Source organism: Anthonomus grandis, chromosome 7 (assembly GCF_022605725.1).
Source record: "Anthonomus grandis grandis chromosome 7, icAntGran1.3, whole genome shotgun sequence".
NCBI classification, from domain to species: domain Eukaryota; kingdom Metazoa; phylum Arthropoda; class Insecta; order Coleoptera; family Curculionidae; genus Anthonomus; species Anthonomus grandis.
The window spans coordinates 30870474-30886270 of NC_065552.1; positions in this window are offsets into that span (position 1 = coordinate 30870474).

Consider the following 15797-nt stretch of genomic DNA (forward strand, 5'->3'; position numbering starts at 1 on the left):
ACTTCGTGCGGGCCAAGGTCTTCTTGACTTCCACGTCCTATCCAGTTGAAATTATCATTAAGATATTCTCTCACGGGTCTAGCAAAATGCGCAGGAGCGCCATCTTGCATAAAAATCATATCTCGGCGCAGATTTAAAGGCAAATTTTCTAAATAATCAATGAGTTTTGTTTCTAAAAAGTTTAAATATAATTCACCGTTTAGATTTGGAGGTCCTAAAAAATTGTCTATAAAACCACACCAAATATTAACTTTAAATTCGTGTTGAAAGTGTCTTTCAGTAATGAGGTTTGGATTTGCAATATTCCATGAAAATTCCCCGTCAGATAAAAGTCGCTTCATCCGTAAACATAATTTTATTAATAAATAGGGGATCTTGATTTTGTTGTTCCTGGATATAGCGGGCGAAATCTAATCTCGCTGGAAGATCTGTCTCCAAAAGATTTTGTACTCCATGATATGGATAAAGACGCTCACTATGAAAAATTCTTAAAACTGAGAACTTACTAATTCCAGTTCTTGCCGCCATACGCCTTACACTTATTTCTGGATCTTCAGCAACCTGGACTAACAGTTCTTCTTCTTGGTCCACATTACGTCTATTTGGACGCCCGACATCTCGCTTTGGCCTGAATGAACCCGTTTCTCCAAGTCTCTAGTAAACGTTTTTAAAGAGTTTAAAATCTGGCTGCCTCCTATTTGGATACAATTGCGCATAACGTCGACAAGCTCTTAGACCGCTGTAATTTGCTTGGGCATAAACACATACCATATCTCGCATTTCCGAATTAGAAAAATATTGATGTCTAGGCATTTTAACCTAAAGTGATAAATAAAGACTACTAGAACTAACACTAACGCAACAAGTAACAATTAATAACTAACAAAAATAACGCAATAAAAGGTAATAAAGTAACTAATCGTGTGAGCTATAACGCGCCACAGCAACTAAAAAAACATAAATCGTGACAGTGACAGTGACAGTGACTTTGTTTGTTTTAATTTTTTTGTTAGATATAGCCTATTTTTTTTTAACTTAAAGTAGAAAAATATTCATTTTTTCTTGAGCGCATTGCAAGTTTTAAGTCCAAATATCTCGAGAACGGTAAATCCTAGCGACATTTTTAAGGTATACCTTTTTTAAGGAAAAACACTTGCAGAATAGAAATTTATAATAAAACATTACATTATACAAAGTGTAAAAAAGTTATGGAGTTTAAAAAAGACTAAAATAAGGCTGATGACGCCCTCTATGAGATGATTTAAAATAATTTAAAGTTTTATATTTGGCATATAAAGAAACCCCTACAAACCAAATTTCATTAAAAACAAAGAACAAATGCTTAAGTTATGAGCAAAATTAAAAAAAAACTTAATGTTTATCACCCTGTATCTTGGTTGCATTTTATTTTCGGACTAGAAAAATTTAACCTAACCTCATTATTTTTAAGAGAGGAATCTGCTGTTAAAATATTTACCATTATTAATAGGACACCCTGTATATTTCGATATTATATAGTATTATTAATGACACAGTGCTTTGGAAAATGTTCTTAAAATTGTCTCTAATTCTCAATTCATCGTCTAAAATGACTCCAAAGTTTTTAGGAGAGCTTACATATGCGAATCTTATATTATCAATTATTTATTAGGATTTAGTTTTAAATTAAGAATATTTGAATTCATGCCCGTTTCTAGCTCGTCATTCGTAAGTAATCATGATAGTCAATGAAATCAAAAAAATTGTAAATTTGCGTATCTCAAAAGCGGATATAAAATATCTACAATATAGATTATAAAGCATGTAACATCGCAAGTAAGACTATCTGTTATAAGAAAAAAAGTTTGATATTTATTTTATAAATATAATTGTAAAAGCAAATATAAACCAAATTACGAGACAGTTTTACTACTAACCAAAACTCTTTATTTTTGGTTAGTGGTAAAACTGTCTCGTAATTTGAGTGTTTAACCAAAGGTTCCAACCATAGGACCAAATTTAAACCAGTATTAAAACCGTAGTATTTAAGCCTTGTCTACAAAAAATCATGGTTGATATTGTCAAATGCTGCAGAAAAATCCAGTACTCCATACATATTTTTATCCTATGATTTAAATATATCATCAGTTACACTAAAAAGTGCTACTAAAGTGTTAAAGCGTATTTGGCATTATATGATATACAAAGAAGATTGAATTGAATCATTTTTGTTTTAATAAATATTAAAATTTGTCAGTGCATTCCGCAACTGTTAAGGTTTATTTTTATTTATAAATAGTCAATGAACATACTTCCTCTTCTCCCTCTGGACCTTAGTCAAAATGACATTTCTTAAATTTTTGGAAATATTCTAACCTTTTATTCATTTTTGAGTTTTTAAATATACATAGAGCCACTGCTCTATGTATATTTAAAAACTAATATAGTGTCATAATTTGTTTTTGTTTTTTTGTGAGCCATTGTGCCTTAAGCTTTATACTGCGGGACTTTAGGCGTGTCAAACAGGTGTAAATAAGATCATTAAGAATATTTATTTTAATATTTATGTTATTTGAGTAAAATATATTATTTCAAGGTAAATTGTGCATTTTGGCATTAAAACGGTATACAGGGTGTTTCAGAACTATGGGATCAAACTTCTAGGGGTTGTTCAGTGGAACAGTAGAATCCATTTGAGTATAGAAACCCATGTCCGGAAATGTGTCACTACGCCACTACGGCCCTAAGACGCGTTTAAATTTAGAAAAAATATTAATTACCTAAATAAGATCTGATGCAATGATTTTTTTTACCTAAGTTTGGCGTAAATTAAATATTCATTATTTCTAGACATTTGCGCTAACTATTTGCTTACACATTTACCGATTTCATTTTTTGTTGGTACGTTGAATAGAGAATTTTACGCTGCTTACTATGATGTATCACACGATTTTTAATTTTCTGGCATTATTATGATGAATTTTTCATTGATAAAAATTCTCGGCTTTCTACATGCTTGTGAAACAGAAGACAAAGAGAGAACAAGAGTAATAAGAAAATACCAGGAAAAAATATATATTTCTTATGGGATATTACTACCTATATTTCTATAACCTTAAAATATTCTTTTTAAGAAAAAGTAGGAATCCATTTTCCCATATATTTCCAGTAGAGGAAGATTTTAATTGTGACCCTCTATTGTCGTAAATACATAAAATTTTAAAAAATGTCACTTTTATTAACCGGCATAAATCAAATCTAATTATTTATTTCCAATAAGAAAAATGATTCCGGAACTAACATTTGTACACATACATCAACTATTATAGCTTTCCATTCTGACATGAATTTTTATCACTTTTTATCAGAAATAAGAATGTACGCGATGATATCATCGAAAGCCTTCAATGACAATAGCCATAACTTACTTACGTACATTCATAGGTCACATATTATCGCTATTTTTTATTTGTACAGCAGCTTTTATGTGGTATTGGGTGGCAAGGTAAATGACAGCCTTTACATACTAAAATGACAAAACGGATGTTTATTTTCGCTTCGCTTGCCATAAATATTTATGAAAATTTTCGGAAAGAACCACTATTGTTATTATTGTTTTAAAAAAAACCGTTATTATACAACAAATAATCGATTTGCAACAGCTTAGAAAGCCGTTACAAGAACTGAATCATTTCAAGGTATTTGTTATTCATAGTTGGTTGATTAATGATTATTAGCATGTTTTTAACTGACGTGAATGATGAAATAAGATCGGTGTAGCTAGTAGTTATTTAAAAATTCGAATCTGTGCACAGATATTTCTTTTGTAGCTTAAAATACATTTTATTTTGTATCTGTAATAATTATATAAATTGCATAAGTTAATTCTAATATAAACATTTTTCTTGTCAAATCATATCAAGTTATTTGCGCTAAATTAAGACAAAAACGTTAGAGTTGTTATCTGCCCTACTGCTCTTGGAAATTTGATTCAACGGGTCAGAATCATCTCACTTGCATAGATAGCACAAATGGACTCGAAAACATGCCGGCATAAATTAAATAGTAAAAAATTAAACTTCAAGTCACAGGTCTCAAATATATTGAATATAACGTCATAGGATTATACGTCTTTCACACCTGTACTAGGCATCATCAGATCTTGTGTATTTACTAATAGAACGGAAACCAGAAAAACAACATTACATGTCCAGGATAAAAATTAAAAGTTAACAAAGTGAGACGGGCAGACTAGTTATCGCATATTAAAAAAAATAGTACATGCGAAACACGTATACTACTTTGACCTTATATTCAATATATCCTCCTAGGACCCGGACATGATTTGTTAAGTTAGGGTTGTGAGGCTTTTAAATATAATAAAAAATACATAAATAAACATTGTTTACTAATAACTTTTCTTATTTTTTTTTCTTACTTTCACAGATACATGACGTCCATTAAAATGGACTTTGGGTCTTAACCTAAACAAAAATTCCTAATATATAATTTTTTTTTCAATAACATTTCAGTCTAAACCCATGAAAACGCAGAAAATAAATGTAAACTTAAATTTATTTGCTATGGAACTTCATGAAACAGTGTTTTTTTTGGCACAAGAGTCATTTTTACATCTAACCGAATTTTTTAAGTCTGTGACAATTTGTGGAAAGTGTTGTTTCCGTTTTCTTTTGGTGCCTAAAGATGACGGTGAATCGACAAAGACATTTCCCCCAGGATTTCTTCTAGTATCTACACCTCGGATGTTTTCTTGGGACTCACTTTGTGGGTTGGGTGTATTTGTCAAAAGTTAAGTGGCAATTTCGATTTTAAAATCTAAATATTGTTGTATTTTGTGTGGAGGGATTTTAATTTTTTTTTTCTTTTCGATAAAAAATCCATGATCTAGCCATTGCTAGATCAAAGAAATGGAAAATGACCCTTACAGTCCATTTTTTTGATCTGGCTCGAATTCTATAATAGCTAATCATTCGGTCTATCAAGTCTATTCCTCCCATACAATCGTTGTATTTAGCAACAACGTAAGGTCTTTTAACCTGAATGTATTTAGTCTTTCTTAGACCACCTTTTACATTCATCGCTAGGTTGAATTCCTAGAGCAGTAGATGCCAAAAGTACAGATTTCAGATCATACCATTGTACAACTATTATTTCGCCATCTTGTCTTACAATTTGTTCCGAGCTGCCTCTACCTATCTAGGCCATCATTTTTTCCGAAGTTAAATTTACTGCCGCTGGTACACGAGATTTCATAATGGTTCCAGTACAATATTTTTTTTGTTGACGAAAATATTCGAGAAGTGGTATTGTCGTGAAATATCTATCGCAGTACACATGACTTCCAGGAAATAATGTCCTTTCAAGGCGAACAAAAGCAGAAGGTCCAACACCAAGTCGTTTTACAGAATCATCTGGAAAAGTATCTTTTTCTTGATTTAATTCAAAGTCTACGACAAGACCATCAGGAGCAGCAACAACAAAATTTTTCAAACCCTTTGGATTTGGCTTTCCTCTAACGAACTGCTTTATTTTACAAGTCGCTGTAAATGGGATCATCTGTTCATCTACAGCAACCACTTTCTCTCTAGGTAGCTGCAAACACCCCTGCCATACTGCTTTTATAATAGGACGTACTTTCCAAAATTTGTCAAACAGACCTGCGTACCTCTTTAGCGATGCTGCCATCAATGACGATTTTAAGGTTACTTCTTATAGCAAGAAATCTATCTTGAGTCATTGTATCTGCAATAGCTGAAACTTTAGTGGTTTTTGCCTAATACATTCTGATTTTGGGATATTTTAGAGAGGACCTCAAACAAACTATTCCAAAAAAAATGTTTAATCTCATTAAAAGTCAATTTAAGAGATACTCCTTTAAGTTCAACGTATCTTGCATTTGTGCAATCACACACTTTTTGGAATAACTAATCTTCAAAGTACATGTCTAAATACGATTTTGCAGTCCAATCATACCGAAGCTCTGCATTCACTAGAGAAGCCTTCAAAATTTGGAGGTGCAAAAGTATCATCTCTTCTCCAAGACTTTCGCTTTAAAGGATCCACAGATTGCTTGGCCATTTTTAAGTTTTCTCTGGACACTAAGAGGAATTCTGTCTTCTTCTTCTTCTTCTTCCTCACTGCTGCTTACTAGCTCTTCATTAATTATTTCTTCTTCTCTCCCCATTAAATTATCCATAGTTTGTTGGGTAATAGTTAAACTTTCACCAAAATCATTATAAAACGTTTAAAAATAGGCTACATACCATCATAACGAGAACCACGTGCAGCCGCCATCATAACAGAAAACAAACAACTGATTCCCAGCACATGTGCACAATTAAAGTCGACCAAATCGGACTGGGCGCATCCACTACGAAGTGTCCATCGTAGTGGATGCGAGGTCTAAGCTGCTTAAATAATAAATTAACTAAACTGGAGACATAAAACTGGCTTGTCCATTTAAATGGACGCTAGGTTCCAGGAGGATATTTGAAACCTGTGACTTGAAGTTTAATTTATCTAAAGATTTCCTCTATTTAGAAATATAAAGGTCTAATGCAAATCCATTTAAATAATTTAAAAAAATCTAAGGGATCAGACAATTATTATAAAATACAACCGCCATAGGACAACTGAATAAAGTTCGAGAAGAATAAAATATGGAAATCTAATAATGTAATATCTACGATAGGTTGGCAAACTTTATCTAAATATTCGTTCCCCTTAAGAAAACTCCAAAAATAAAAGTCATATGAGAACAAATCTGGAGGTCTAGTAGGCCATTTATTATCGTCAGTCTCACTAATGAGTTGGTTGGGAAAAGTTAGTATTTTTTGTCATAACCACATTATAAATAGGATAACCGTCTTGTTGAAAATCGACCAATCCTAGGTCTAAATCAAAGAGGAACTGAATGGCAAAAAGAACTTGGTTTTGTAGCAACTCATATCATTCAATAAAAAATTACCCTACAAAAACAGCAAGAATTGGGTTTCCAATGTAATGGAAAAGAAGATTTATCGAAAATTGGAATATTTCGTAAAAAAAAATTAATTTTTATTTGCTTTTTAATCATCATCATTTTAGCAAATACTGGTAATAGTTTTATGGTCCACACCCAGTTTCTCTTCAATACTTGTACTTGACTGTAGTAAATCCACTTTTAGGGCACTACAAACCAGTCGTTCTTGCTTCTGGACTCTTTCGATAGAAGGTTCTTGCACTTCAGTGTGGCATTTATATGTTGAAGACAAAAGGATATTACAAATATTCAAAATCACAATTCAAATTGTTTTTGTAAGAAATCGATATATATTCAAATGTAATTGGAAGCAAATTCCTAAATTGTACTGCCAAATTGCCTCAATAACACGATTATTTAATAATTTGAACTCTTTCAGAAGAAGTATAAACAGCTAAAATAGGTTGGACAAAATAGTGCTTTAAAATTAACAGTGCAGCATGCAGTCACATGGTAAAAAGAGGCATGCCGATGTTATTACTGTTATTCTTTAACAAATAAAAAGAGCATAATATACCTATCAAACGACCGGAGACTAATTTTTAATTCTCCAACCTGTATTAATAGACAGATAAAGGACTAGGGAGTACTATTCTCTCTAAAACCTCTTAAAAATTATGAAAATGGAGAAAATTTTATATTGAGATTCTAAGTACAACCATGACTTACTCCAAAAAATGCATTTAATTTTTTATAGACAAAACTTATTCAAAGAAAAAAAATCATTTTCTCTTAATAAAAATCAAGGATATAAAACACTTTTATAAATTTATGTATGTGTGTTTTAATAATCTTATTTTAAATTAAATGTTGTACTAAATAAGAGTATTAAAAAAAATGTAGAAAAAATGTTTTCTAAGTTAAATATTGAAAAATTTATTTTTTTAGTTTCGTTTAAAACGCCTTAAGATTTATATTTGCAATTATTTTTATATAACCCTAATTTAATAGACTTAATAAGAAATAAATTTCACTCAATTTAATTATACAACCAAAAACAAATTGTGAAAATTTTTATCTGGGTTAAACGGTGATTATAATAGAATAATACCATTGGCAGGAAATGTTTTGTTTAACGCTAAACGGCCGGAATGCATTTGCTTTGCTTGACTTAATGGGATAACGCAATTATGCAACTGATTTCCTTTTTTTTATTTGCCCTGATAGGATTTTTGTTTCCGGATTTAACAATTATATCATTCGCATAGTATAGAGTAAATCAACTCGATTTTTGAGTAAATTATTCGTGTATACTCTCAGCATAAGGGATTACATGCAAACTGCGGCAACTAAAGCGATATAAAATCTGTTCAGCCTTCCGAACCTGGTGGTTTACATGTATCTTCCTACATATCCTTGGGGAACTATGGTCTGGTGAGACTGGTCATGCAAAAATCTGGTCTTGTACAGAAGTACCATCTCCTTCTAATGGGAATTTCCTGTATGGCACCTGAGACTGTGGTTTATAAGGGTTTTGTGATCCACATTTTAGGCAGAGAGGAGTGGCAGTACTTCAATGGGCCTACACTATTAAATAAAGGGACCAGCTAGTATACAGATGGGTCCAGAATGAATAATAGAGCTGGTGCAGTGGTAGTGAGTTCCCACAGACCATCGGAGAATACTCGCGGAGGGAGCAAGCTGCTATCGTTCAGGCTGAAGTTTTTGCTGTGTTGAATTTCGGAGCGAAAATCCTAAATCCCGAGTGTCCCAAAACTATATTTCCATTCAAACTTCAAGAGGTGGTAGGGCACATCAAAACAACTATTCTTTGTCCTGTAAACGTATACCACCAAACATAGCCGTTTGGACTCTACATTAAACAAACTGTTTTTGGTACTAATATTTTATACATTAACTGAATTGCTATTTACAGTGCAAAAAAACATTTCTTTATTATTAACATTCCAAACACTTTTTGGGATTAGTTGACATTTACATTAACTTGCATTAATTTAAAATTTGCAATAGAATAGCAAATAGTTTCTCACTCTCCTTGAAGAAGACCTTGCCGATATGCATCTGGCGTACAGTGCAGCTCTGTGCAATGGAAGACCAGCAGTTCGCTTGTATGAAGAGGGATATTCAAATCATACAACCTTTTCTTCTATTTATCGTCGTCTTGAAAAGACTGGAACACTAAGACCACCAGCTCTATCAGGATGCTGGTCACCCAAGAACATCGAGTACTCGCTTTTCATTATTTTTTTTGTTAATGGTTTCATGAATCGTAACGAGCCTGAGGAATATTAATTTCAGATAAGGTTTGTTTTACACACGATGGTTACCTCAATATCAGAAACAGCCATATTTGGCATGATGAAAATCCGCACGCTGTGAAGACACCAACAATAATTTTCTGTAAATATCTCAACTGATATTTTTGGAGAGAACATAATTGTTTTGCGCGTTTGAATTCAGATATTTGCCTTCTTAGTTTCTACAAAATACTTTGCCTCAATTATTAGGAAATATCTTTATAAACCTTACAAATAACATCCAGTCTAAACATGACGAGGCACCTCCACATTTTGGTGCAAACGTGCGCCGGTATTTAGATCAACGATTTTCCCAACGATTGGTTGGAAAAGGAGGTCCCGTTGCCTGGCCTGCGCATTCTCTTGATCTCAACCCTCTAGATTTTTTTCGAAACACTTATTCTTAATTCCCGCCTGCTAGTAAGGATAATGGCAGTCTGTACCCATGTAGAAGTTATTCCCGGAGTGTTCCAAAGATTTCGCGTCTTAATAACCCAACGGGGTAATCTTTGCATTGAAACAAATGGTTGGCATTTTGAGCAACTACCGTAAATAATAATTCAGTTGCCAACAGAAATTCAGTTAATGGGCAAAATGACCAAAAACAGTTTTTTTTTTAAATTTTAGTTTCATTTGCGGACATAAAATATGTGTTTTGAGGTCCCCCTGCCACCCCCTGAAGTTTGTAGGTATAATAATGGGATACGCTGTATAGTCGTATCAATTTGCTCGGATAGGAGGGCTGCAATTAGGGCTATCTCGGCCAAAAATATAAAATCCAAGCTCGTAATGGAGTTCGTAAAAATCCTGGAGGAACTGGTAAAGGTGAACTGCAGGATTCAACTTGTCTGGCACTCAAACCATGCTGGAAATGGGGAAGTGGATTCCCTTACTAGACAAGAATCTGCGAAACTACCAGTGGGGCCTAAACCTCAAATTGGTATAAGTAAGTGTTTAGCTGCATCAATGAAGAGTTTGCTGGACAAGTAGATCCTTTAAAGATGAACTAAAGCACCTGGCAGACCTAAGAAAGGCTAAGGCACTCATACGTGCCGCACCAGAAATTTACTGTGCTTAATAAGACTGAAAATTTGGCTAGTGACAGGTCTGTTAACCGGACATTAGCATTTAAAGGATCATTTGCATACTATCGGCATTGCAAAACTCAAAATTTGGCTAGTGACAGGTCTCTTAACCGGATACTGGCATTTAAAGGATCATTTTCATACTATCGGCATTGCGAACAACCCGGAATGCCGATGGTGTTCGAAGGAGGACTAAACGTTACAAAGGTGACCCTCAGTGGGGCACAACGGGTCCATCAGATGACCTATGTGCATAACAGCCTGCGATCCATCTTACACTACAAATCAATGCCTATATCTGAGGAACCAAATTAAAAATCGCTGAGAACCATTTTTTATAATAGGGAAGGAAAAACAAAATAATAGATAACATTTGTTTACTTACGCCTTTACCTCCAGCGAATTTAGCTTTATATTATTGAATCGCAACCTCTTGCTTCTGATATCTCATCTAAAAGCCCTTAAAAAATGTTTTTCAATGGTACCCTACAAAGCTACTTTAAATGTTGTAGTTCTCGTCTTGCTTTGAAGTTACACGTTACTTAATTAAATTAAAATTGTATTTTTTATTACTTATTTTAAAAAAATTCTAATTTAAAAATTTTTCTAGTTTTATGCTTATAACGTACATACATTTGCAAATGTTTCTCTAGAAATAAATCGGCATTCTATACTATTCTTTTCATCAGTTACTCTGTTGCTAGGTTGCATCTTAAAAGATCAGATTTTCGATGGTTTTGAAGCAAGAAATTTAAAGGCGATAGGTCCAGGGATGTAGAAGGTCATTCAACAGGACTTTTCTTTCTAATCCCTGAATTAGGATAATTATTTTCTAACTGCTTTCTAATTGCCTAATTACATATACAAATACAAATACAAATACAAAATCGTTTATTTGTCAAAAGAAAAAAGAAGAATACATTTTATGAAAAAAGAAGCATGACAAAAAGGACAGTTCCTCGATTATAAAAAACCGCTTCAGACTTAGAACATTGAAAGGCCTTTCAATATTCTAAGGCTTCAGATGCTCCTTATATTAAGGAAAGCATATGTGAACTATCCTATACATAAAACACAACATAACGTGACATCCTGTAGAAAAATCTCGTAAAATCAACTCTGATTCTCTAAATTATTAACAATCGAACGTTCGATAAATGAACCTAGCATGTTGGCATATAATTTGCTTATTAAATTCCCTATAAATACCGGAACAATAATTTTCTAATATAGCCTGAAAGTTTGTGAGGGTATTCCGTATGTCCTACTTTAAATACTCGTGGATTCTCGTCATTCCAGTAAGTACAGTTCTGTATTTACATGCGCATTCAAATAGAAAGTGCACTCATTACTAAAACAAAAATTGTTGATAAAGCTGTTGATTCTGCAGAAATTGTAGATATCACAACTTTACAAAATTTAATTATCTACTTACTTTTCTTATAGATTCCCGGGATTTGCGTCTATTTCCAAGTCGATAAACTAGTTTATTGCTCTAGCTAAATACTTGGTAGGTATCCTCAGGTATCCTTACTCCATATTGTTGCAGATTACTGCTATTTCTTCTGCAAATGCATATAACGAAATGGTTTAAAGTTAATTAAAAAAAAACCGTTTTATTTTTTGACGAGAAAAATGAGTAGTACGATCCTTTATAACTTCGTAGAAGCTGCAAATTCTACTAAGAGGAATATAGGAAGGTTGTGGCAAGAGACTGATGATATGAAAGAAAGGTATAATGATCCAAGAAGAGCAACAGAACCTCTACAATCCATACGATTTGTTTGCCTTCAGGTATTACGAAAGCCCGATATTACTGCCAACTAGATAAGAAGATGGTTTAAAATATTCATGACGTTAGTTTACAGACACTGCTTAACTAATAAAAGCTGCCGTACCAGAGACAACCAAAGAGACGCGCAACTGTACGCTAATAAAATATCCGATTATTTTCCATCTTTGTCTCTCTTCGTGAAAGGTGAGTGTAGATGGCGCAGATAGCGTTTGCGGCCATTATTCAAACCTCGTCTGTTAAGCATTTAATGAATTATTTTAATTAAAATCAGCCGTTATGTCTCAGAAGTCAGAACAGCATAATTATGTTCTGAGACAGAACGGCTTTTAATTAAATCAAATAAAAAAGTATTGATATGTTTTTAATTGCTCAGAACGATGGTAGACTTTAATTAAAACAATGCAATTTAATAACATTTAAATTAGGGAACTAAATAAACTAAATATAATTCTGAAACGTTTCGTATTGTATTTTCAGTACATGGTATAACTATAAGATGTGCATGCATTTTCTTAATTATTTTCATAATTTATAATTAGACGGTAACAGTAACATGTATATACATAAATGCAATTAAAATACAGAAAGATTTTAATTATCACAGTACTATAATAATATTCCAAAAAATATATCCTTTGGTGTAACACTCCATGGAATACCTATTTTAACTACAGCCTTGACAATTACCTGATTACCTTAATGAACATATTTCTGTTCCTAACACATGTCAAAACACTGAATTCTGTATCCTACAAAAAAGTACAACTACTAACTACTGTAACCAAGTTCACCTAAATCCGGTAGGTAATAAAATACGTAAAATTTAAACACTCGTCCAAAATCTCAACTAATGATGTAAAACAAAACAACATTAATCAGCAGCAACAACTATTCAGCCATATTGAAATTCACGCGTTCATGTTGAGCAAGGATTGCACTGTTGCCATACTTAATTATAATTTTAGAAATACTAGAGAATTGGACACAAGCTATCCCGTATTTTTGATTCATTTAGACGGAGTTGGAAGAATGTTTTCTCTTGACTGCTCTGATAATTAAATACATTTACCATTGCGATAGATTAGTATTGTGGCGCCACCTTAGCTCACCTTTCATAAAGGAAGAGAGAGACAACGAAATACAATATATACAGATTAAAGAGAGCAACAACAATAGGATAAAAATTTCTATCTAGTTGCACGTCTCTTTGGTTGTCTCTGGCCGTACTATCCTGTAAAAATCGCGCGAGAAGATTAGGATGAGCCGAAAATCTCAGTATTGGAAGAGAGTGAATGCGCATGTATTCTTTTTACCGGAGGATCAAGGTTTGGTTTACTTCCTAATTCAAGAAGGCTAAGGGTATGGCGAACAACTGGCAATACGTCTTGCTTATAAGTTGACAGGTACCAAGGTGGAACTCTGGTGGTTTGAACTGGAGCTTCGATAGATTTTCAGACTAATTGGAGACTCCCATTGAAGGGTTTTTAACAATAGACGAACATCAGGTTTCAACTTTGGAACACATTTTTAATCCACCTGCTACAGAATTTTACTTGCGCAATCCCCTGACTAAAATCCTATCGAGCACGTTTGGGATATGTTAAAAAGGAATATTTTGAACTAAGAAATAATGTTTAATTAGCAAAACGGAATTGACAATTTAATTATCAGCATGCTAAATAGATGTCGAGCTGTTAATAATAAGAAATAGTTACATTTTCTGTTTTTTTTTCTATTTATCACGTAATTATCATCCATAATATCTAGTTTTTTCTAGTTTATATTCATGATTTCCATGCTGCATCAAACTGATCATATTGGGTTTTCAAGTAATGACACAATTCAAAAATTAAAACATTATAAATATTTTGAGAAATACCGATATATGTACATATTTATTTGCGTATGCGCAAAAAAGTTTCCTTTATGCTATTTTGATTCCGTTTTTTTAACTTTTATGCAGCAACATTTACGTCTTATTAAATCGTTATAAATGGTATTTTAATAATGGAAAATTTAATTACAAAATGCTATTTAGGTGACTTAAGGCGAATGAGTGAGACACACCTTGATACGTTGCCAAAAACGTCGGACAGCTCATTATATATTTAATCTAGACACTCCAACCTACTATCTGAGCAATTAAAACCCATACCCATGTTAGCGTTAAGTTTGCTAAAAAAATCGCAACAATAAATAGACAACAATTCCGACCTTGACTCGTTTTTTCTCCGGCCGCCTTAGGATCGTAGGCGCACCGCAATGCTGTCATTAAAAATTTGTCGGGCAAAGGTATTTTAGGTCTTGTTGATTCCGGCAATTTAGTTTCGGTGTTTACTATTGCGATATCGTGTGTGAAAGCCTTTTTTTCCTCGACATTTTCGGTTTTTCAATTTGTTGTGAAGTGTCAATTTTATTAAGTGTTTATCCGGTAAAAAATATAATTTTTTGCGATTAGTGGGCCCGTTCTCCTTCAGACTACGAAAGCTTTTATCTTTTGTCAAACTTTTTGTTTTATTCAATGGATTGTAAAAAAAAATGAGAGTGAATGTGCTTTTTATACTTCGCCATAAATAAATGCAGTCTTTATCGTTATATCTTTAAAAAAATCTTATTTTAGATTTAGATATTATAAATCCTGTAATATCTTCAGCATATCAATTTTTCTAAGAAGGTAATATCAAAGAGTTTACAATTTTTATGCACATTTAGAAGGAAACATGTTCTTTACTTTCCTTGTATTTTTCAAGAAATTCAAGATTATAAGGCAATTTAGGTATTTTACTTTGCAGAACTTGAAAAGCGTAGGAAAAAAACTAATGCATGAAAAACATTTCTAAATCTTTTTTAATACGTTTTTATTCAACTGTTTTTTCTTCGAGTTTAAATACCTACCTACATCGATTGTCTTACATTTTTTGCAAAGTACGGGAAAATTCAAGAAATTCGCAATTATTCCTCTTAAATGGAAAACCTGGACCTGTTAAATGATTATTAATAAATCCATTTTTGTTGTTTATTTTAATTAATTCATTCAATGAATAAATTAGGTAATACTGCAAATCCACCAACTTTTGTCAAAATGAATTTACTTCAGTTTTTTTTTTGTAAAATCACTCCGTTTAACGTAAACTTAACCCAACCCAATATACCCAACCCAGTTGGTATACTGGTAAAAAAAAGTATGAATTTTTATAATAGCACGACGACTATATTTCTTTGTGCAACAACTTGTCGCATACACATAATTAAAATATAAATTCCATTATAATTCGGTGTTTTCGTAATGTAGGTGATGGGAATAAGCCACTGATAAGGGTTTCTATAGCTATTTTCAAGTTTAAAGAAAATCGATTTTACGCATTTTCAAAGTGCTATAATTCCCTTAGTTTTTCTCGAAACTCATTATAACCCGGTGTTTTCAACAAGCCGCTGGTATAGTTAGTTCAAATTCGAAATAAATTAATTTTTGGTGAAAAATTCGATACGTGGGGATATACCCTTAAAAATGAAAAATCCCAAACTTTGGAGGTCCATATCTCGGCTTCTATGGCAACTATCGGGAAAATTCCAACGATTTTGACTTAGGTTCGTCCTTCTGAATCCAACGAGACCATCCGCAAAGTCGTAGCTCCCAT